Source organism: Elephas maximus, chromosome 4 (genome assembly GCF_024166365.1).
Source record: "Elephas maximus indicus isolate mEleMax1 chromosome 4, mEleMax1 primary haplotype, whole genome shotgun sequence".
Taxonomy (NCBI): Eukaryota; Metazoa; Chordata; class Mammalia; order Proboscidea; family Elephantidae; genus Elephas; species Elephas maximus.
Genome location: NC_064822.1, coordinates 28515411 through 28541103, shown reverse-complemented (window position 1 = coordinate 28541103; position 25693 = coordinate 28515411). Strand labels below are relative to the sequence as shown.

The window sequence follows — 25693 nt, the reverse complement described above, 5'->3', positions numbered from 1 at the left end:
AATTGATGCATCTTAGATGGCCGCTTGTTAGCATTTAAGACCCCAGACGCCACATTTCAAAGTGGGATGCAGAATGTTTTCATAATAGAATTATTTTGCCAATTGACTTAGAAGTCCCCTTAAACCATGGTCCCCAAACCCCCGCCCTTGCTCCGCTGACCGTCGAAGCATTCAGTTTATCCCGGAACCTTCCTTTGCTTTTGGTCCAGTCCAGTTGAGCTGACCTTCCGTGTACTGAGTATTGTCCTTCCCTTCACCTAAAGAAATTCTTATCTACTAACTAATCAGCGAAAAACCCTCTCCCACCCTCCCCACCTCGTAACCACAAAAGTATGTGTTCTTCTCAGTTTATACTATTTCTCAAAATCTTATAATAGTGGTCTTATACAATATTTGTCCTTTTGCCTCTGACTCATTTCGCTCAGCATAATGCCTTCCAGGTTCCTCCATGTTATGAAATGTTTCAGAGATTCGTCACTGTTCTTTATCGATGCATAGTATTCCATTGTGTGAATATACCACAATTTATTTACCCATTCATCCGTTAATGGACACCTTGGTTGCTTCCAGCTTTTTGCTCTTGTAAACAGAGCTGCAATAAACATGGGTGTGCATATATCTGTTTCTGTGAAGGCTCTTATTTCTCTAGGGTATACTCCGAGGAGTGGGATTTCTGGGTTGTATGGCAGTTCTATTTCTAACTGTTTAAGATAACGCCAGATAGATTTCCAAAGTGGTTGTGCCATTTTACATTCCCACCAGCAGTGTATAAGAGTTCCAATCTCTCCGCAGCCTCTCCAACATTTATTATTTTGTGTTTTTTGGATTAATGCCAGCCTTGTTGGAGTGAGATGGAATCTCATCGTAGTTTTAATTTGCATTTCTCTAATGGCTAATGATCGAGAGCATTTTCTCATGTATCTGTTAGCTGCCTGAATATCTTCTTTAGTGAAGTGTGTGTTCATATCCTTTGCCCACTTCTTGATTGGGTTGTTTGTCTTTTTGTGGTTGAGTTTTGACACAATCGTATAGATTTCAGAGATCAGGTGCTGGTCAGAGATGTCACAGCTGAAAATTCTTTCCCAGTCTGTAGGTGGTCTTTTCACTCTTTTAGTGAAGTCTTTAGATGAGCATAGGTGTTTGATTTTTAGGAGCTCCCAGTTGTCTGGTTTCTCTTCATCATTTTTGGTAATGTTTTTTATTCTGTTTATGCCTTGTATTAGGGCTCCTAACGTTGTCCCTATTTTTTCTTCCATGATCTTTATCGTTTTAGTCTTTATGTTTAGGTCTTTGATCTACTTGGAGTTAGTTTTTGTGCATGGTGTGAGGTATGGGTCCTGTTTCAGTTTTTTGCAAATGGATATCCAGTTATGCCAGCACCATTTGTTAAAAAGACTGTGTTTTCCCCAATTAACTGACACTGGGCCTTTGTCAAATATCAGCTACTCATATGTGGATGGATTTATATCTGGGTTCTCAATTCTCTTCCACTGGTCTATGTGTCTGTTGTTGTACCAGTACCAGGCTGTTTTGACTATTGTGGCTGTATAATAGCTTCTGAAATCAGGTAGAGTGAGGCCTCCCACTTTCTTCTTCTTTTTCAGTAATGCTTTGCTTATCCGAGGCTTCTTTCCCTTCCATATGAAGTTGGTGATTTGTTTCTCCATCACTTTAAAAAATGACATTGGAATTTGGATCGGAAGTGCATTGTATGTATAGATGGCTTTTGGTAGAATAGACATTTTTACTATGTTAAGTCTTCCTATCCATGAGCAAGGTATGTTTTTCCACTTTAGTAGGTCCTTTTTAGTTTCTTGTAGTAGTACTCTGCAGTTTTCTTTGTATAGGTCTTTTACATCTTTGGTAAGATTTATTCCTAAGTGTTTTATCTTCTTGGGGGCTACTGTGAATGGTATTGATTTGGTTATTTCCTCTTCGATGTTCTTTTTGTTGATGTAGAGGAATCCAAGTGATTTTTGTATGTTTATCTTATAACCTGAGACTCTGCCAAACTCTTCTATTAAAACTATTTTTTTAAGTGAAGAAAATAGCTTAAAAAACAAAACAAAAAGGATGAAGTGAGTGCCCACATATAGAACAGAATGCCAGCACCCCTTCAGAAAAGCAATCTAAAGCTAAGTACAGAAGAGTAACAAGAAACAGCTTCTAGAGTCAGACTGCACGGCTCAAATCATGCTATTTAATAGCTGTATGATCTCAAGCAGTCACATGGCCCTCTCTGTGTATCAGTTTCTTCATCTGTAAAACAGGGTATTTGTGAGGATGAATGAATTCATATATGTTCCTATGCGTAAAAAGCTCTGTGCTGTGAAGCTCCTGGAACCAGGAGAGTGAGAGAGAGCTGTTAACACCAAAGATGGTGAGAAGGTGGCAGAAAAAAGGCGGCAAAAGAGACCAGCAGGGGACAATGCAGTGGGCTTCTCGGGCCCACAGAGCAAGAAAGCTGAGTGCCTTTGGGCAGGAGGCTTGCTGGCAAAGTAGGGTGCCTCTGGGTACTTGGTGGAGCTGGGTTTGCTGACCCATGGAGCTAGAGCTGAGCATCGTCAGGCCGAGGCTTACTGGTGGAGTCGGGTGCCTCTGGATACTTGGTGGAGTTAGGTTTGCTGACTCATGGAGCTAGAGCTAGAGCTGAGTGCCTTCGGGTGGAGGCCTCCTTGCAGAATGGGGTGCCTCTGGGCACTTATCTGCAGGGCTAAAAGTGCTTTGTAACACTTGCCAGCTGGGTAGAGGCCCAGGGCCAGAGAGGAGTGTGCCTGCAGGCATGGCTGAGAAGAGACTGTCCTAATGGAAGAACTGTATCCTGAGTGTTCCTGAAACTTAACTGTAATCTGTTACTTCCCTAATCAACTCCACAATTATATTGTCTGTGAGTTCTGTGTGGCCACTACAATAAATTATCGAACTCGGCAGAGAACTCGGCAGAGAAATAGACCGCACTATGGGAGATTTTTTTTTTTTATGGGAGAGACGGTGTCATAATCAGTAAAAAGGGCTAGAGGGCGGACGCATGTCTGACCTCTGCCTCACAGGAATCATCAGCCTTGGGCTGCTGATCTTGATTCTCCTTCCCCCTTGTGAAATTAGAGTAGGTCAGACTCTGCCACCGCCATGCCCTTTTACACCTTGGTACTATATGAGGCTGGGGATAGAAAGAGGTGGGGCAGAAACCTGGTTTTTCATTATAAGTCCTTAAGTAGTATTTGACTGGCTTTTAAATGCATTGATATATCATCTCGATCAGAAAAAAGAAAGGAGGGGGGATGACGGCCAGTGATTGAAGCTGGGTGCAAAGTAGTATGCCTTTGGCTCAGTTGAGACAGAAAAATAGAAAACAGAAAAACCAAGAGGGAACCTCGGGAGACAGTCAGTAAGGGAGAAATGGTGTGGTAAGAGATATTCTTGGTCTAGCTGAGTAGCAGGGTCAGAGTAAACCAGGACAGGCTGGGTCAGATTAAAGAAAACAGGTACACTTTGTTGATAAAAGTAAAAGAGGGTGTTCGACCAGAGACACTGAGTTTTAAGCAATGTTGGTCTTTTATAGATGAGATTCATTGAGACTTTTTGATTGAGGTTAAATTAAAAGCATTTTAAATTGAAAGATAATAAGAAAGCAAAGATAAACTTTATGTCTTATTAAACTCCTTAACACTTTGCTAATATAAGGAATGACAACTAGGGCAATACGGCAGATTAGGTAACCTGAAAACTCTCCCACTATGAACTACCTAAAAACGCTTGGCGGACTGTGACAACATCTTTTTTAAATGAGTAGTCCAATGCTGAAGAGCGTAAAGAAAATCCAGGGAGGTTAGGAAGAAGGGAGGGTTAAAACCTAGAGCAGAAAAGATGAAAGAGGCTGCAGCTACTCTGTAGCAGTTTATCAGCCACTAAAAAAGGCGCTTGGACTTTTAGTCCATATGGGGACAAAATATAAGGCCTCAGGCTTGCTAAAGGTGGGAAGATGGCACTGAAAACACCATAAAAAGCTGGGAGTCAAGAAAAGCTGCATCCCAGGTAAAATATCGGGCTAGGAAAAAAAAATGCACTCACAAGCACTGGGAGATGACAAAAGTTAAGTCTGTGTCAAACACACACACACACACACACACACACACAATACTGGACAGGATAATGCCCCTCCCAATCCCAATCCCCAAAACCTTCTGTAGTGCAATGAGTTCTTTACATAGCCTTTTGCCTGGGTACTTCGGAAAATCAGCTTGGGAGATTTTTTCCCCCCTAAACCTTGAGGACTTTTAACTTTGCCCTAGTTCTTTGGAGAAGCAACTTGGGGGTGAGGGGTGGAGGCTCCCACATTGTTTTCTACCCCAGAGGGTTTGTCACTTTTTGCTCAGGGGATTCCCTGAGTTGACTGAGATTTCCTGGGTAAACTGTAAACAACTTGATGGTTTGATACTTTGGTCGGGCCTGGTAATTAACAGTAACGGAGTTGACTGAAGGCTCATGGGTAATTGAGGATTGGTTGAACTCTGGTCTGGTGAGGGAGGCCCCACTTTATAACTAATAAAACCCACTGCCATCAAGTAGATTCCGACTCATAGCAACCCTATGGGACAGAGCAGAACTGCCACATAGTTTCCAAGGAGCACCTGGTGGATGTGAACTGCCAACCTTTTGGTTAGCAGCTATAGCACTTAACGACTACACCACCAGGATTTCCAATAGAATTGGGATATATAAAGGGCTGAAACGCAGAGGTTCTCAAGGCCTCCTGGTTGAAAGACAGATGCTGGCTAAAAGCTCAGCTGGCAAAGAAGCCATGAGGGAGCCAAGCGGTCCTGAAGCTGCTAACTGGCTATGAGCTGAACGTGCCAGCTGACAGAGCTGAGCAAGCTGCTACACTATTAGTAGGGTCATTTAGCGGTGGAGAGGCCTGACAGCAGACAGCAGCTGAGAGAGCTGTCCTGGTCAGAAGCTGTCCTGCACTGATGAAGGGAGAGATGTGCTCTCCACTTTGGGGACCCTTCCAGACCTTGCCTCTGTGCTTCCTGGCACTATCCCAAATTGTTCCTATTATTTCCAAGTTGATCCTGAGTCCAAGTTGTAGCCTGTTACTTCCCTAATAAGCCATGTATCTGTTGAGTATGGTCTGTGAGTTCTCTGTGCCCACTGCAACAAACTATTGAACTTCTGCAGAAAAGGAGAGAGTGCCATGGGGGAATGACTGGAGTCAGAAACAATGAAGCAATGGGAAAGTGGACATGTACCTGATCTCTGCCTCATAGGAACCAGCTTTGTGCTGATCCTCATTCTCATCCCTCATGCATTTAGATAACTCCTGACACTATGTTCCACCTGTGAATATGTCACCTTACATGGCAAAAAGAATTCTGCAGATGTGACTAAGTTAAGGATCTTAAGGTGGGAAAATTACCCTAATTTATCGAGGTAGGCCCAATGTAATCACAAGTGTCTTTTATAACTGAAAGTTGGAGGCAGGAGAGTCAGAGTTAGAGTGATGCGATGTGAGAAAGTCTCAGCTGGCTATTGCTGGCTTGAAGGTGGAGAAAGGGGGCCGTGAGCCAAGGAATGCAGGCATCCTCTAGAAACTGAAAAAAGGGCAAGAAAATAAATTTTCCCTTAGAACTTCCAGAAGGAATGCAGTCCTGCTGATACCTTAATTTTCGCAACATGAAATGCATTTGAGATTTTTGACCTCTGGAACTGTAAGACTGTAAATTTGGATCAGTTCCAATTAAAAACATTTTAATCCATTAAATTCGTATTAACTTGTTACAGCAGCAACTGGAAACAAACACATGGGGGGCGGGGTGTTGTCCTAGAAAGTATAACATGCTCCCATTAAGTTTTCAGGTTCAAAAACTATAATCTTGGACTGAGTGTGTTCCTAAATACCTTAGAGAATAAAACTGGGACTATACCTTCAGTTTAGTTTTGCAATGTGTATCTCTTAGGCTACACAGAGATCTCAAATATGAGCTCTTAAAATCTTGAGATGAGTTCCCAACCAAAATTTATAAAACGTAAGGAAATAATTCACAATAAGCCAGAGTCAACATACATACACATGTGCATACATATGCATGCACACATACACATAATAAGGTCTCCAAAGAATGTTAATTCCAAAGAAGATGCCTTAGTTACCTTCGGCTGCTGTAACAGAAATACAAGTGAACGGCTTTAACAAACAGAAATTTCTTCTCTCATCGTTAGGAGGCTAGAAGTCCAAATTCAGAGCACCAGCTCTTGGGCAAGGCTTTCTCTGTTGGCTCTGGGGGAAAGTACTTATCTCCTTTCAACATCTGTAGGCCCAACATTCCTTGGCGATCCCATGCATCTGGGCATCAATCTTCCCCTGGGTCTAGGAGGTTCTCAACACAGGGACTCCGGGTCCAAAGGACGCACTCCACTCCCACTACCTGTTTCTTGGTGGAGTGAAGTCCCTCCCACCTTTACTCACTTCTCTCCCCTTTTATCTCATATAAGATAAAAGGTGTGACTCAAAGAGAAAGGGCCACATAAACCAGAGAATCCATCAGCCTGAGACCAGAAGAACTAGATGGTGCCCAGCTACCACCAATGACCACCCTGACAGGGAACACAACACAGAGCCCCTGACAGAGCAGGAGAAAAGTGGGCTGCAGAACTCAAATTCTAGTAAAAAGACCAGACTTAATGGTCTGACTGAGGCTGAAGGAACCCCAGAAGACACGGCCCAGAACTAAAACCGTTCCCAAATCCAACTCTTCAAAGATTAGACTGGAGGATAAGTCATAAAATGATACTCGTGAAGAGTGTACTTCTTAGTTCAAGTAGATACATGAGACTAAATGGGCAGCTCCTGTCCAGAGGTGAGATAAGAAGGCAGAAAAGGATAGGAGCTGGCTGAATCGACACGGGGAAATCCAGAGTGGAAAGGAGAAGTGTGCTGTCACGTTATGGAGAGAATAACTAGGGTCACATAACAATGTGTGTATAAACTTTTGTATGAGAAACTAGCTTGAGCTGTAAACTTTCACTTAAAGCACAATTTAAAAAAAAGGTGTGACTCAAGCAAGGGTATGACTTAAGGGTGTGAAGTCATACCATCTTATAAGGCTATGATTCAAGATACACCACACACTGATCCTGCCTCACTAACATATAAAGGTCAGGATTTACAACACATTAAAAATGGAGGAGAATTACATCAGATCACAAAATGGAGGACAACCACACACTACTGGGAATCATGGCCTAGCCAAGTTGACACATATTTGTGGGGGGACACAATTCAACCCATGACAGAAGGTAAGAAATGAGAGAAAAGAAACAGAAGACATGAATAGAAAGCACAACATAATGATAGTTAATTTAAGCCCAAATATATTAATAACTGTATCAAATTAAATGCAATAAATACTCCAAGTTAAAAGAAAACACACACTGTGTGTTTTTGTTTTGTTTTTTTTTAAATCCAGTTGTATGCTTATAAGAGACAAATCTAAAAGGACCAGAAATGGCTGAAAATAAGAAAATGGAAAAGACACATTCTATGTATTAACTTGCAACATGTTAATATAACAATGTAGACAAAATAAGCCATAACAAAAAGAATTACTAGCAGAAGAGAGTGCTTTATTCTGTCATAACACTGTATTTTTATAAATATTTTAAAATAAAATTAAATACTTGATGAAGGCTTTGTAACGTGTACTGATTATAAATTTGGGCTAACTAGCACAATGCTCTTCAAGAGGAACAAATCAAAAAAAAGCGTTAGAGAAGCTACTCACATGCCAAGAATCGGGGGAAAACGTTTTGGAAAAAACAAACACTTGCAATTACACATAAAACTGCAGGTGGCTAGAAAGGAAACCAAAAACCTAAGAATAAGCTGAGAACAGTGATTCTGACTGCTTTCGTCTGAATTTTCCAATTATTTCAGAGCTGAAATGTGCACAATGTTTTTTTATCACAGCAGGATTGTTTTAGAAGTTCTGCCATAATTAAATATATTTATTTACACCTTAGAAGTTCTCAAGTACCACCTCCAATTCAGAAGCTAAAGAAATTTTAAATTGGAACAATCTTAAAGACAAAATATAACAAAATAAATTATTCCTGATTAGTTAAATAAAAATACCTATAATGGCAAATTTACTGGGTCTTTTACAAAATATCTCCAGGGATGTTATGCCTCAATTTGTACACCAGGTTCTTTAAAGGTTTCCTCTCTCTTTCAAGATTATCATGGGGTTGGTTCACAAGCCCCAAAACTACAAACACATACATAAAGAATTAAAATTTAAACCAAAAAACAAGGTTCTGCTTTCATTTTTAATTAAGATAATGGGAGTTGTTTTTAAATAGAAAGCTGCCTGCTTTCAAAAAGTCACCTTTAATGTTATCATCTGAATCTAATCATGAGGAAACATCAAACATTCCCACATCGAGAGACATTCTACAAAATAACTATCCTGTAATTTTCAATAGTGTCACGGTCAGATGAATCAAGGGGAGACTGAGGAATTGTTCCAGATTGAAGAAAAGAAAGGAGACCTGATAACTAAGTGTAATGCATGTTTCTGAACCGGATCCTTTTCCTATTGAAAGGTATTGAAACAATTGGTAAACCTGAATAGAATTGAGGATTAGATGGCAGCAATGTATCAGTGTTAATTACCTGATTTTGATGACTGTGTTGTGGTTATGCAACAGAATGTACTCGTTTCTGGAAAATGTATACTAAAGTATTCAGGGGTGATGGGCTCTCAACAGCAAGTTATTCTCACACGGCTCACAACAAAAAGTTCTCTGTTCTGTACTTACAACTTTTCTGTAAGTTTAAAATTGTTCCTAAAAAAACTGTTTAAAGTCATCTTTATTATTTAGTCATAAAAGTGAGTATATGACATTTTTTTGAGTACACTGATTCAGAGACATTTAGTGATCAATATTCCATATAACGTGCAGAGGAACACAACCAAGTAAGACTTCTCTATAAAGGGAGATATGCTGATTTTCCACCAATTGCTATTAAAAGGGATAGCCCACACAAAACCAGGAAGAATTTTGTCTTAGTTATCTAACGCTGCTATGACAGAAATACCACAAGAGGATGGCTTTAAGAGAAATTTATTCTCTCAAAATTTAGGTGGCTAAGAGTCCAAATTCAGGGTGCCAACGCCACGGGACGGCTTTCTCTCTCTTTTGGCTGTGGGGGAAGGTTCTTGTCATCAATATTCCCCTGGTCTAGGAGCTTCTCAGTGCAGGCACCTTGGGTCCAAAGGACGCACTCCACTCCTGGCTCCTCTTGCTTGGTGGTGGTACTGAGTTCTCTCTCCTCTATGTTCACTTCTGTCTTCTATATTTCAAAAGAGATTCACTCAAAATACAACCTAATCCTGTAAGATTGTACCCTGTCTCATTAACATAACTGCCTCTAATCCTGCCTCATTAACATCATGGATGGTAGGATTTACAACACATAGTATAATAGCATCGTATCACAAAATGGAGGGTAACCACACAAAACTGGGAATCACAGCCTAGCCAAGTTGACCTACATTTTGGGGGGACACAATTCAATCCATAACGAATTCTAATGGCCTTAACTTCTGTATCATGCTCCTCCAAAGAAGATTCTGTTACCTACCACTCTAACTTTTTTCCCTTTTACTGGTTGAATAAATGGATGGATGCATGCATGCCAGGCACTGGGAATATGGCAATGACCGTGACAGATACCCATGGAAGACAGTTACCGAATAATTGGACAAATAGCTACGTAATTCAAACAATAAATTTATGAAGGGAAAGCATAAGATGCTGTGATGGTTAATGTTATGTGGCACCTTGGCTAGGCTATGATTCTCAGTGCTTTCGCAAACACTGGACTGCTTCCATCATGGAAAGAGCAGTATTTTGTTCTTACTGGGATAGATACTTGTTCTGGATACAGATTTGCTTTTCCTGCATGCAATGTTTCTGCCAAAACTATCATCCATGGACTAAGAGAATGCCTCATCCACCGTCACGGTATTCCACATAGCATTGCCTTTATTTGCTCACGTCATAGCAACTAAACTGCAGCAATGGGCCCGTGCTCATGGAATTCACTGGTCTTACCATGTTCCCCATCATCCCAAAGTAACTGGCTTGAAAGAAGAACAGAATGGCCTTCTAAAGGCACAATTACAGTGGCAGGTAGGTGGCAACACTTTGCAGGGTTGGGGCAATGTTCTCCAGGAGGCCGTATATGCTCTAAACCAGCACCTAATATATGGTGCTGTTTCTCCCATAGCCAGGATTCACAGGTCCAATAATCAAGGAGTGGAAATGGGAGTGGCATCACTCACTATTACCACTAGTGACCCACTTGCAAGATTTTTGCTTCCTGTCCCAGTAATCTTATGCTCTGCAGGTCTAGAAGTCTTAGTTTCAAAGGGAAGAATGCTCCCACCTGGAGACACATCACTGATTCCATTGATCTGGAATGTAAGAATGCCTTCTGGCCACTTTGGGCTCTTTATGGCTCTGGATCAACAGGCACAGAAGGGAGTTACCATACTGGATGGTGTGATTGATCCTGATTACCGAAAGGAAATTGGATTGATATTTCATAATGGAGGTAAAGAAGAGTATGTCTGGAATACAGGGGATCCGTTAGGGTGTGTTTTAGTACTACCATGTCCTGTGATTAAAGTCAATGGAAAACTACAGCAACCCAATTTCAACATGACTACTAATGGCTGAGACCCTTCAGGAATGAAGGTTTGGGTCACCCCACTGGGCAAAGAATCACAACCTGCTGAGGTGTTTGCTGAGGCCAAAGGGAATATGGAATGAGTGGTGGAAGAAGGTAGCTCTAAACACCAGTTACAACCACATGACTAGTTGTAGAAACAAAGAGTGTGATTGTTATATTTCTTCCTTGTTCTATTATACGTGTGTTGACCATATATATACAGGTATGTGTGGCTTAACGTCCATGATACATTCTGTGAAAGAGGGCATTATGCGATTTGGACGTTGTATGAACACCTGAGTCCACAGGCCCAGGGTCTGCTATTGTGGTATGCGGCAGGGCACCTCCCTCTGCAGAGCCCTCAGGTGAGCGCTTGGCAGGTTGGCCTAGCCTGCAACTTGCAGCCCCATAGAGGGGACTGCAAAGAGGCTCCAGGCGCAGGCCCAGGCAGCAGAGGAGTGGTCTCAGTGACCTAGTACCCCCACCTAGGCCAAGCCCCGCAGTGTCTGCCAACCTTGGGCACTCAGGAACAAGATAAGGTGCCTACTCCTCCCAGCAGCAGAAGCACCTGTTCCCAAGGGTGGGGGGCTGCAGGACCAGCTCACTGCTGAGTAGGGCTGTGGGCACTCCCCAGAGAAAGGAAGGGAAAGGTTTGTTTGATTTTGTTATCTCTTTTTGGGAATGTCAGTCATATGTTGTGGGGGCGAAGGTGGAGTTAGGGAAACAGCTCCTTTATAATAAAGGAAACCGAAGGCTGCACCTGGAGCCTGGCCGGAGCCCCAGGGCAGTGTCTCTCAGCCCCATTTTGGGGCATTCTATCGGCCTTGCTGTGAGGCTCAGGCCCCTCTCTTAGACGGCCATACCTGGCCCTGCACACAGTGCTGGGCAGCCCCTTTAGGCTCCAGCGTGGCCTGGGCTGCAAGGGACCTGCCCTCAGGCTTCGGAGGCTTCCAGTAACCGACTCAGTCTGGCCTCCGATCCTTTACCCCACTGCTTGTTGCATGGAGGCCCAGCCAGATTCCTCCGTTTAATCAGCCCAGGGAACATGTCCTCATCAGGCTCCTCACCCACCCCCTGGCAGAAACACTCAGCTTCACCCTCCTCCTCAGGTCAGCCAGCCCCCTCAGCCTCCAGTGGGGCCCCTGGGTCCGCGGCACCACTGTCCCCATTGGCCTCTGCCTGTGCTCTCTTCATGCCCACTAGGCTCCTCTTCTGTGGGTCCTCCCTACTCCCACTTGCGCTGTGCATTGTGGGCCTGCTGATGCTGCCTCTGGGCCTTCAGCCGCAGCCTCTCCCCCTTGGCCACCAGGATGGCCTGTAGCTCCTTCATCTTTTGCACAAAACTGTGGAACAGGACGTTCCCCTCCCCAACACCCTCCTGGATCTTGATGAGCTGCAACATCATGCCAGGACTGACCCTGTGACCTGCACAGCACTCTACTGGGTCTGCATGTTGCCGCACCCAACAGTGGCCTAGGGCAGCTCTGTAATGTTGTGCTCAATTCCGGCTCCCCCTTGCTCTGTGACAGCTCTGCACCCATGGCCAGAAGCTCGCTGATGTCCTGCAGACAGCTCATGTTGGGGAACTTCTCCTGGAGAAGCTTCTTCACCCTGCAACTTGCACCCACAGGAACAACTTTGATGCTATAATGGCAGAAATTCAGCTCGTGAGAGTTGGATGAGGAGGAGGCAGCACTTGACATTGTTCAGGTTTACCTTGTGCGCACTGATGGAGGGGAACAGATTCTGGAACACGGTGGCCATGAGCTTCACCACATGTATGCCATGGGGGACAAAGCTGCTAAGCACCATGAAGGGCAGGTGGGCATCCCCCAGAGGGCACGCGCCAGACCATGGACATGTATGTGATCAGACACTGGCCAAATAGACATTACATTATAAATAAAATATTTTTGTTTTCTTCCCTCCCTTATCTCATTACTTATAAAATATAAGATGTAAACGGGGCCAGTGCATTTTGGTTGTAAACATATTAGTTGTATCATGTTAGGCACGAGTATGACTTTATAATTATCTTTATTCAGAGATTATGTATGGTTTAAGGAGATGTGTACAGGTGCCAAGTTAACAACGTATGGGCTGTGATGGTTAACGTTATGTGTCAAGTTGGCTAGGCTATGATTCTCAGTGCTTTGGCAGACATTGGGCTGATTGGTCTTCTACAGTGTAATGTAATGTAGTCACCTCTGTGATGAGATCTGCTATGAGCGGCCAATCAGTTGAAAAGGGAGTTTCCTCAGGGGTGTGGCCTGCCTCCAGTGTGTAAAATAGATGTTCCAGCAAAGCCCACACTCTGAATCCTGCACCCAACTCGTCATCATCTGACCTCCAGCTCTTGAGATATGAGCCAGCAGGCTGCTACCTAACCTACTGACTTTGGGTTTGTCAGCCTCTGCAACCACGTGAGTCAAGAGATGCCTCCAGCCTGATGCCTGACCAACAGATTTTGGGAATTACCAGCCTCCACAACTATGTAAGCCATTTCCTTGAATTAAATCTCTCTATTTTTTTTATATATACATATATTTATGGAGCCCTGGTAGCACAGGGGTTACAAACTACGGCTGTTAACCAAAAGGACAGCAGTTCGAATCCACTAACCACTCCCTGGAAACCCTATGGGGCAGTTCTACTCTGTCCTATAAGGTCGCTAGGAGTCAGAATTGACTGAACGGCAACTGGTTGGTTTCTGGATTTTGTTACATATATATATATATATATATATACATATTTCACTGGTTCAGCTCCTCTAGAGAACTAAGCTGAAGACAGATGCTATGGAAACAGTTAACACAGAACCCCAATAATATGTCTGCATATGCGCATACTGTCAGCATAGGCAGGTACCAGACCATTAAAGAGCTTTAAATGCCATGAAAAAAAGTTTAAGATTTTCTTCCTTGTAGTCACTGATTGGAAAGGCTTTTTTTATAATACAAACAAAAGCAACAGCCCTGGTTAGTGCAAACAGTTAACATGCTCAGCTGGTAACTGAGAAGTTGAAGACTGAGTCCACTCAGAGGCACCTGAAATGCCTGGTGATCTACTTCCAAAAGATCACATATGGGCTTGCTATGAGTCAGAATCGACTCCATGGCAACTCATACTGCGGGAAGAGGGAGCCTTAGAACCTCACCAGCTGAGCCTCCTATTTACCTAAGTAGAGGCAAAGGCAAAAACAGGCAATTGTTGAAGAGAAAGAAATACTTCAAATAATGCATGGTAACATATGCTAGCCAGACACCCAATCGGCAACTGACAAGATCTTCCAATTAGGATAATCAAGGAGCATTTATTTAAAAGGAACTAAACACGAAGCAGGGGCAAGGAGTAGAACAAGGGAAGATACAGAAACTGGAGCTCTAGTAGCAGGAGTAGAACCCCTAAATCCACAGGGATCAGGGGTAGGAAAGACTAATGGAAATTGGAAAAGACAGTCCCACAGAGAAGGTCACCAGAGAGGAACGCAAACACAGGCAATATCTAACTACAGCGAGCCCAGACTGAACTCACAGGGAAGAAACCAGCCTGTGTTCTACATTGGCAGAACTCAGCCTGAAGCCAAAAGTCACATACACCCGCTGACATAAACCATACAGGGAAGCCTCTCAGGGCAAAGCTGCAGTGGGGAGAAGGATGAAGAATGGATCAGGAAGATCAATTAGAAGTTATCTGTCACACAGGGATATGCACAGAAGTACTAGCAAAGAGCAAGCCTAGACTTTTGGAACCAAGAAAAAGGTTTCCATGAGCCAGAGATAATTAAGCTGAAGCCTCAAGAATGAGCAGGTATTAGCCAGGCAAAGGAAATAGAATAGACAGATGTTCCAAACAAAGGGGAGTAGCTATTACAAAGGCACACTGCTGGAACAGTAAATGAATTAGGATATTTGAAGCACAGAGTATGAGGCAAGAAAGGGAAAGGAATGAAGCTAGTGAGGCAAGAGGAGACAAGATCATGCTTGCATCAATACTATGCCAACAACCTAGCCTTTATCCTGAAGGCAAAATTTAAAGATAGACATGACATCATCTGATAGAGATAGGTGTGGGTTTTAAAGAAAAGTAATGAGTACAAAGGTGAAAAATATATAGCCAAAATCAATCCTCTCTCCTATGTCCTGGCTGAATAGATTCTGCATGGTCATTTCACAAGAATTGCCAAGCAGAGTGGTAGTACAGAGAGGAATCCAAACATGGACAATATCTAACCACAGGTTCTAATCCACTTCAATATTTTTGTTGTTTTTGATTCCTCACGCTTCAACTTCAGGGAACAGGCAAGCAAAAATACCTTTAGTGGCCATAGGAAGTGATCTATTGAAGATTCTGAACCAAATCAGTGGCAATTCAGGATTATACTAGAGTACATTCGTTTTGCTTTGGAACAGAGAACCTTCTCCATTCAAACAAAATTGACACCTCTGCCCTATTTGCAAAGGTCTACAGATTTTCTGAAGTGCTACACTGATAATTCAAAGGCTCAAGGATCTACTCCAAGCCAGGCCCCATGGGAGGTATCTGTTGTCATCAATTTCAACTCATAGTGACCCTATTGGACAGAGTAGAGCTGCCCTACAAGGTTTCCAAGGCTATAATCTTTACATGGACTCTGCCATGACTTTCTCCCAAGGATCGGCTGACGGGTTCAATAAAACTAAAAAAAAAAAAAAAACTTATTAGATTTAGAACAAAGATACCATTGTTGATCTTGTGCAAAAACACCTTCCATGGAGTAGTGGGAGACAAAGACAGATGACAATGCACTGAGGCATATACTGTTTGGAGGAGGCAGATGCCATGAGACAGTGAATTCAAGAACTTGGATTATGAACTGTCAGGGGAGAAAGGCAGTACCTCAGAGTTTGGTACGGAAAGCGTTTTTTAAGATGGGAAAATATGAACATGCTTAAATATTAATTGGAGGGGGGAGGATGAGGGGGGTTGACTGTAGAAGAAAGAAGCGATGAAAAATATGATTAATAATGCCAACATTTTATACCCAGGTGCTAGGCTAAATGCTCTATGTGCAATTCCTCATTTAAACTTAACAATCTCTAAGGTCAGTACTATTGTCCCAATTTGGGGTATGAGAAAACTAAAAGACGTTAGTTAATTTGAACAAATCACAGTGACAAAACTAAGATTCAAAGCCAGGTCTGTACAACTCCAAAGCACACCATACCACACTGACTTACTCATTTAACTTCTATTTATCCAGATGCTTATTAAGTGCCAGTTACTACGTACTGAGGGTACAGAGAGAAATAAAACACAGTCTTTACCTTTAAGGAGTGAGGTAGGAGAAAAAGACATATACCCAAAGTCAGTGATGAAAGTAGGAACAAATCAGATGGCACAGGACAAAGAGAAAGCCAGTACTAACTCTACCATGAGCTAATCAGCAAAGACTTCATAGAAGAGGTGGTGCTTGTGTTAAGTAGAACAGACTGGACAAAGTGAATTCCAGGTAGAACAAATTTACATCCTCTGTTTGAAACACTTCAACAAGTTCAGCATGGCAGGAGTACAAGAGCTGGCAGAGACCAGATCACAATGAGCCTTCTATGCCATGCTAAGGAATCTGAACTTCAAACTTTAAAAAATGAAAAACCATTTCCAGGCTTTGAAATAAGATCAGGCTATTATAAAGCCTCAGAAAATAATTAGAAGGTTCAAGCTGTAGCCTGGTGAAAGGTTTACAGACAAAAAGAATATGAGATCTAGAACGGTGACTCCCAAACCAGCTGTTATAATCAGACTGTAAGAAGGCTGGTTCTAAAATCCCTTTCTGAAAAAGACAGTCCTCGTTCTAAGTGAGACGAAAACAGTCCATTGTTACACTATTATTAGGGCTGAACTAAGAAATGGATTGGTCCAAACTTTGTGATCAAGAGGGAGGGGATTGGAGGCTTGCTTCTTCAACCTTACAAATGGACTATTTGAAGCAGAATGTGGGCATGGGTGATTGATTTCTCCAAAAAGCATACTGAACAGAAGCAGGATAGCCTGCTATTTACTTCGAACACAAAGAACGAAGTCTCCCAATTTCCAAAAGATACTGTCTTTCCTTTGATTCAGGGCTTAATCATGTCAGCCTGCCATGTGATGGCTCAGAAGGACTAATACTCTTCTCTTTATTTCTGCTAAGCCCGCTGCTCTGATTCAGCAGCTGTACAGTTCCAGGACCAAGCTGGAGGCACAGAAGAAGCAAAAGGATACCGCCTACTCCCCTAACACAGCACAAGCCATCATCATTCAGCCTCATCAACGAAATCCAACCCAAGGGAAATAAATTGTAATTTAGAACTTTGGATGTATTTTTCCAAACTAACCTCCAGCTATATTCCTCATTCCAAACATTACACTCTACATCCCAGTCACCCTGAACAAGGAAGCCATCCATGTCTTTGTCTGATATTACCTAAGACTGAAAAGCATTTGTACTCCATGTCAAGGCCCAACTCAAATGTCACTCTTTTAATGCCATCCAAATTGTATGCCCATGGGACTTTTTCTTCTATTACAGTGTTTATTATATACTTTCCTCTACTGTATTTAACACTATACATACCAGCCTCTCCCGAAGAAATTTTAATATTTATTGAATGCTTAAGTCTATGCCTAGTATAGAGCTAGAGTCTAAAGATTTTAAAAACTGAGTAGTAAGACAACCTGTTCCCCAACTACAAGAAAAAAACACGACACCACATAGTAAAAGTAACATTTGGTATGTGCTTAAAGTGCCAAGGGAGCACAGACAACTTCAATGTAGGCTGTAACACTAGCCCACCCAATCTTCAGTCTACCTTCCCCAACCCAGCCTCCCAAGAGGACCTACTTGCCCTGCAGAAACTAAAAAGCTAAGAACAACACTCTACAGTCATTTTCATAGCTAGGCTTCTGGAATACAACGAAATACACTTTCATGGACACAGAAACCGAAAGTTAGGGGGAGACCTCTTACTACCGCTTTACGTTACTTTCTACTGGCAAACAAGTTGACATAAGAGATTTTCTTCAAAGTGGTACCCCGGTGTCCACTCGGCACTTGCAGTGGATGCGATGGCTAGACTCCAAGCCCCACTGCCCAGTTACCAGTTTTGTGGGTGTCAAGAGGAAGATGAGGTAGCAACAGTGACAGAAGCTTTTCATCCTTGGTCTGAAATCCCTGAACCAAGTTCTTAAACTCAGTAATTCCAGTGTCATCCTCAGAAGTTATATGTTATAGCCTCCCTAGGGGGGTCAGTTCTTTGTGTTCTGGGAGTTACATGGGGAGACCTAATTTTTGCTTGAAATGCCTACAGTGGTTTCTGTTTCCTGGACCTTGACTCATACACTGACTAAACAAGTAATGCTTTACAGGAGAAGCAGCACACAAAGAAGGAGGGAAAGTGAGCAGTACTAACGGAAGAGACTAGCAAACTGTTAAATGCTAGTGAAAGCTTGGGATGCGTGAGGAAAAAATACTGAGGAATGAGACTAGAATCAGTATCTTGAAATTCTCTTTGACTATAAAAAGTTTCAAGGCCCCAACCCAAGTGCAGGATTGGTCAAACAAAGAGATAGCTATTTGTTCAACATGTATATATCACCCCAAGGCTGATCTCTGTTGACTGCCATTTCTCTGGAGTATGGGTCATGTTTTCCCGTGTTTTCTTCACAGGTCTAGTAATTTTGGATCATATCTTATTATGGTAAGTGATACCATGTAGAAACTCTAAATCCTGTTATATTCCTCTGAAAAATGTTTATAGTAGAGTTGGCTGGACTTAAACTCCAAACTGTCTCCTCTAAGATGGGTAGCAGCTCAAATCTTTGCTCAGTTCTTTTAGCCTTAGCTGGGCTGCTAGAGTTAGCTCCACACATGCATAGTTGAGGGGTCAGCCAGTGATATGGGAAATCATAATGCAAAATTTGGCGCTCCCTCTCTCCAGGTCTCTTTTTCCCCACATTTTCCAGCTGTTGTGGTCACTTTAACTCTGCCCTCTGGTTCATCAAGCAAGATGCAATTTTCTACCTATGTTTTAGCTGCCTAGCATGATGCCAACTGGCTGTAAAAGCGCAAATTCACCAAGGCTATTTCCTTCTTCTAAGTGTAGACTAATGCCCTCTGCCTGCTGTTAGTTGCTTTTTAGATAGTTTTTTTTTAATATTTTGATCAGAGTTTAAGTTACCTGTGGGAAGGCTGGTTTGGTAGGGACAACTCCATCATTACCAGAGGCACAGTCCTCAGATAGTTTATTCTGGAATACAAAGTAAACTCATGGCTTTGCCCTTATTTATCCTAAAATAAAATAGTCTTCTCATCCTCTAAGGTTGCTGGTCCAAGTCTCTTTCACTCTTTGTTCATTCAGAGGTAGGCTGGTGGGTTGGTGTACATTCACGTGTCAGAAGAAGGAACTGGGAGATGAAACAGCTTGGGTTACAGTAAGTTTGGATTTCACAAATCAGTAAATTGTTTTAAAAAAACAGGTAAAGAAAGAAGTCAAAAGTATTTCTGCCAATTTATTGGCCAATAAGGACATTAGAAAAAAAAACTACAATGAATTATCATTTTAACACCAAAAAAAATAATTGAAATGACAATCTTAGAATACATAGAAGCCTTGACAACATTTCGCATTTCACTAACTTATAATATATATGAACACTAGCTTTATCTCTTTTTCTTCACAAATCAAAAAAAAACTGAGAAAATAGCACTAATCCTTGAACTATGCCTAGGCACAAATAATCTACAAGTAGCTGCAGTGCTGAATACAGATGCAGAAAGAAGGAAAAGGGAATGTACAAAGAAGGAAAAGGGAATGTACAAACCTCAAAAATTTTACACTGTTTCCCAAATCAATTTTGTTATTGTAGACCCTAATCTCATCTGCCCCAGAGGAAAAAATAATACAGCCAGGAAAAGAGAAAGTGCTTTCGGGTTATTCATCCAGATATGCAGTTACCAGGGGCTCTTTTATGCATAGAAAACATGCAAATTCTGTCAGAGACAGTCTACTTGTAAATACAAAAACAAGGCATATATATTAAAAAGACTTGCATTAACATGATTAAAGTAGGAAATTTCAGTTACTTAAAATGCTGAATAACCATTCTTTTACAGAATTATAAATGTGAGCAATCTACTTACATAAATACACTAGACTTCGAGTATCAGTATATGGGCAATAGTTTTGAGACGCTTCCTGCAAATGAACTATTATCCCTTGATCGTCTGTTCTATGGCAGCAAAAACTGCTTATAAAACAAACTAACAAGGCAGCTCTCCAACATGACTTTTATACAAACTTCAGTGAGGACCAAATCCAATCACATACTCAACCACAAAACAAATGTATTACTACTATATACCTTTCTTCTTATTTATTTCAGACCATAAAACCTTGAATTAGATACCAAACTTCTAAAGAAACTTCTTCCACAATTTCTTACACATGCTAACCCCTATAAGCTGAGGAAAAAGTAGGAATGAAGCCATAAACATAAAATCTGTATTATCATGCAATCTGCACAAGCCCTATTCCTCACAATTTGTGGCTCCTTCAGAAATTTTAGCAAATGAACTTCCAGAAACATAATGTTTAAAAAATTACATATAAAGTAGTTGAAGAAATTGGTGTAAAACCCCAAGATCATTTTTTAATTTTTGAAATAAATGTTTGTGTAACACTACAACAGGGGTTAGCAAATTTTTTCTAAGAAGAGCCAGAGAGTAAACATATTAGGCTTTGCAGGCCATATGATCTCTGTCATAGCTATGCAACTTTGCCACTGTAGCAGGGAATGTAGCCATAGGCAATACGTGAACAAAAGAAAGCTGCTGTGTTCCAATAAAACTTCATTTAAAAAAAAACAAGGGGTGCATGGGAATGGATTTAGCCCATGGGTCAGAGTTTACTGACCCCTACACTAAATTATTTATTCAGATAAACGTAAAGTATGTAAATATGAAGCTCTAATATCATACTAAATAACTAATAGCCTAACAGACAAGATCAATATACCTTTCCTCGTAAAAAGTAAAAAAAACTGAACTTAAAGTTTTTTTAAAAGGGTATTTTTTAATGGTACAAATTTTATGTTCACCAAAAAATATGCTTCCTTGGCAGGAAATGTTAAGAGAGAAAAAAAAAAATCAAAGCTGTAACAAAAACCTGTTACGTATTACAGCATTTTTATTTAACTTCAAAAATTGCAGATAATATCTAAAATATCTTAAAATTCATAATTTTCCTCAACTAACATGAAAGCATATACTATGTACCAGGCACTGTGCTAGGTGCTATACGAGTCCCTGGAAGAATAACTAATTTTGAAACAAACATTTATCCACACACTAAGAGAATTTTATTTTAGATAGTACTGAGCGAAAGTTTAGTGCCTAACAAGGTTTGGTCCCTCCACGCCCTCCAACACAGAATGTATATTCTACATTGATATACCTCTACTATAACTTGCTCCTCTATAAATTTACCTTGTCAATGTGAAGGTTGCACAACATAATAAATGTAATTGGTCTCACTGAACTGTACATTGAAAAAATGTTGAACTGGCAAATGCCGTGTTAGCTATATTTTCATAACAATTTAAAAAACTACCTTGTCAACAACTATAGTTAAAGCAAGAATATTTCATTAATCTGAATAAAAAGTGTCCACTCACTCCAAAAAATGGGTAAGGGAATTTGCTTTAAATCATTTGATTGCTAGTCCTTAATATTTCCAAGAAAAAGAGAGGAAAGTTAGCAACTGTTTAGAGCTCAGATATCAGACTTAAAATAGTAAAGTTAAAGACAAAAAATTACTACTTTATAATAGGACCTTGTTGGGAAGCTTGAGGAATTTTTCATGTTTTCCTCACGATCATAAGGGTATTATACTATACTCTTTAAAAAAAAATACTGTTTTAATTCATATCATGAAGATGACAAAAACCAACACTATCAGAGGTTTAAACAAATATAAAGGCATATCTCATTACAACTAATTTGTTATAGTATGTGTATTAGTTTCTACTACTGCTATAAAAACTACCACAAGCTTAGTAGCCTAACACAACAGAAATTCATTCTCTTATAGTTATGGAGGCCAAAAATCCAAACTGAATCATATGGAGCTAAATGAAGGTTTTGGCAGGGCTACACTCCCTTGGGTAACTCCAGGGGAGAATCCGTTTCTTTGGCTCTTGCAGCATTCCTTAGCTTTTCACCATGTCATTCCATTCTCTGCTCCTGTTGTCACATCATTTTTTCCTGTTCTATGTCAAATCTCCTTCTGCCTCCTTTATATGGACACTTGTGGTTACATTTAGGGCCCATTTGGATAATGCAGGGTAATCTCTCCATCTCAAAACCTTTAACTTAATCACATCCACAAAGCCCCGTGCCATATAAGTAAACATTCAAGGTTCCAGGAATTAAAACCTGGATATGTTTGGGGGACATTATTCAGGCTACCACTGAGTGGTTCATCTTAGAAATATTAGATATATATATAAAATCAGAATACAGAAGAGTGCTGTTAATATATTTTTCTCACAGCAGGTCAGCCAATCAAGTGAGTGTTGCCGAATACTCCTAGCCTCTGGACACTAAAACCCTATACCATGCTTTTCTCATTTTTGAGTGACACTAATCAATCTGTGTTATATCATCCTGTCATTATTTCAGGTTCTGCTGAACAGTTTATATCTAAAATAACCTAATGTCCCTTCTAGTTCTAAATTCTATGACTTGAGGAAAGTCTAAAACTGCCAAAGGAAAAGGAAATCATAATGAAAATTGATAATCTCAAGAAAATGTGCATGAAGTGGGTGATCTGGAAGGTTTTAACAGTTGCAGGCTTTCTCCTAATGCTACTATCTACATTTTCAGGAAATGTAATCAGCACCTTTAACAAATTAACAAGTCACAAGACACATCACTATAAGAAACCATAAAAGAGGAAAAAACAACCCTGACATAATAAATATCAGTTACACAATGACTTGCCAGTAAATGCTATATCAAAGAAGGCTATTACAATTCTATAACTATTAATTTGTAACAATAAAAGAAAAGCTAAAAGTGTTAAAGTAGAAAACTTCATAAATATAAAATATGCCAAACACACACACACAAAATAGCTCAACACTGAAAGGAAAAGGGCTCTTCCACACAAGTTGTGACAGAATTGGAGATAATTTATTAAGTCTAAATATTTTGGAAACTTAAAACTCAGAAGTTCTGAATTTTAAATTATGAGATTATGCCTTTATTGGCATATGACCTATCGACGGCACTGGGTTTATACTATATTAAGAGGTTATAAGGCAGAATTTTAACTGAAATCAGACTATTCGGCAAGCAAGGTAAAATAGAAGTGAGTTCCCTAGAAAGCTCTGATAAATTCAGAAGAAATTTCTTTCACTACACTGAATTTACTCAAGTAATGGCTGAAGAACAACAATTTCAAGTAGTAGGGAAATACGTTTACGTCCCCAATTAAGAATACACATCCAAAAAAAGCCTGTATCGAGAAGCAAATATTCTTTGATGGTTACGAGACGGGGAGGGAGCGGGGGAGACTGGTTTTCACTAATTAGATAGTAGATAAGAACTACTTTAGGTGATGGGAAAGATAACACACAATACAGGCGAGGTCAGCACAACTGGACTAAACCAAAAGCAAAGAAGTTTCTAGAATAAACTGAATGCTTCGAAGGCCAGCGTAGCAGGGACAAGGGTTTGGGGACCATGGTTTCAGGGGACATCTAAGTCAATTGGCATAATCAAATCTATTAAGAAGACATTCTGCATCCCACCTTGGAGAGAGGCGCCTGGGGTCTTAAACACTAGCAAGTAGCCATCTAAGATGCATCAATTGGTCTCAACCCACCTGGATCAAAGGAGAATGAAGAGCACCAAGGACACAAGGCGATTACGAGCCCAAGAGACAAAAGGGGCCACATAAACCAGAGACTACATCAGCCTGAGACCAGAAGAAGTAGATGGTGCCCGCCCACAACCAATGACTGCTCTGACAGGGAACACAACAGAGAACCCCTGAGGGAGCAGGAGAGCAGTGGGGTGCAGACCCCAAATTCTCGTAAAAAGACCAGACTTAATAGTCTGACTGAGAATAGAAGGACCCCGGTGGTCATGGCCCCCAGACCTTCTGTTGCCCCAGGACAGGAACCATTCGCAAAGCCAACTCTTCAGACAGGGACTAGGCTGGACAATGGGATGGAAAGGGATGCTGGTGAGGAGTGAGCTTCTTGGATCAGGTGGACACTTGAGACTATGTAGGCAACTCCGCCCCGGAAGGGAGATGAGAGGGCAGAGGTGGTTAGAAGCTGGCGAAATGGACACGGAAAGATAGAGTGGAGAAAGGCAGCGAGGGGGAGAGCAATTGGGAGTATGTAGCAAGGTATGTAAGTTTTTGTGTGAGAGGCTGACTTGATTTGTAAACTTTCACTTAAAGCACAATAAAAATTAAAAAAAAAAAAAGGCCTGTATCCAGTGAATTTTGCCACTTATACTTGTTTAACCTGTGTTTAAAAGCTACATTTCAGATCATTTTATTTAGTCATTTTAAATTTTTTTTAATGATTTCATGATTCTCAGTAAGTCACTATTAAAATCTACTGAAATAATTCTACGTCCATACGACTTAAAATATCTTCCATAAAATGGGAGGTGAATCTTATAAACTTTAATAGGCTTAGAACATTGGGAACACTCATATTTAAATTAAGGGGGAAAATAATCCAAAAGGGTTTTGTTATTGGAGAGACTAAAAATACAGGCAGTTCTTACTTTGCCCAGTACTGATCTGCATGAATTTCAGTTACCATAGTTCAGTTAAATAACACTAGTTCCCCAACAACATGATTCAAATTTCAGTTACCATAAGAACTTTGAGTAATCACATGAAGTACAAACTTCACTGCTAGCTCTTTGGTCCACAAATTACTACATAAATAACGGATGGGCATCATGACTGGTGATGAATTACACTGCTTCAAAGTCCATTGGTGACTGGTCACCATATATTTGTTTTTCAAGGTCCCTGGGTGGCTCAAACAGCTTGTGCTTGACTAACCTAAAGATTGGCGGTTCGAACTCACCCAGAGGTGCCACGGAAGAAGGGCATGGAGATCTGTTTCCATAAAGATTACAGCCAAGAAAACCCTAAGGAGCCATTCTATTCTGTAACACATGGGGTCTCCACGCGTCAGATCAGCTTGACAGCAACGGGTTTTATACAATAATACTTTGGTTATCATCTATGTACAGGAACAACTAAAAACTAGATACTTTTTTATACACTTCCTAAGTATCTCTTGCAGAAGAGATATCTTTGGATTCAGCGAATACTTATTGCAAACCAATCATTTGCCAGGCATCAGGCATGTGCATGGCCCCAAGTCCAGAATCAATCATTTTATACTAGATTCTGTTCAACATGGAAAATTACTTTAACAAAGTTCCAATCTGTACAGATTTTGTCTAAAATCCAAAATAGCAAAAGAATACCACTAAACTGGAAATTCTGAGCTTTGTATCAAAAGGCAAGAATAAGCAGAAATCATATACTATACTGATAAAACATAAAATGCTAAGAGTTATAATGGCACCAACTATCTTGTAGTCATCAATATTTTACCCTCACAGTAACCTTTAAAAGTTGGTTTACTACCTTGGATTAGGCAAAAGTTTCTTAGCTGTGACACCAAAAGCACAAGCAACAAAAGAAACAACAGATAAATTAGACATTATCATCGAAATTAAAAATTTCTGTGCTTCAAAGGACACCATCAAGAAAGTGAAAGACAACTCAAAGAACAGGAAAAAGTTGGGTAAATGACATATTTGAGAAGGAATCTGTGTCTAGAATACATAAAGAACTATTACAACTCAATAATAAAAAGAAAAACAGTACAGTTTTA

General features: G+C 40.8%; 1 protein-coding gene and 1 pseudogene across 6 annotated transcripts in view; both read right to left on the bottom strand.

Moving 5' to 3' along the window:
* The window catches only part of ABI1 (abl interactor 1), a 134475-nt gene that overhangs the window by 52402 nt on the left and 56380 nt on the right, over positions 1-25693 (bottom strand). The window lies entirely within an intron of this gene.
* Positions 7646-24428, bottom strand: LOC126074912 (suppressor of SWI4 1 homolog; annotated as a pseudogene).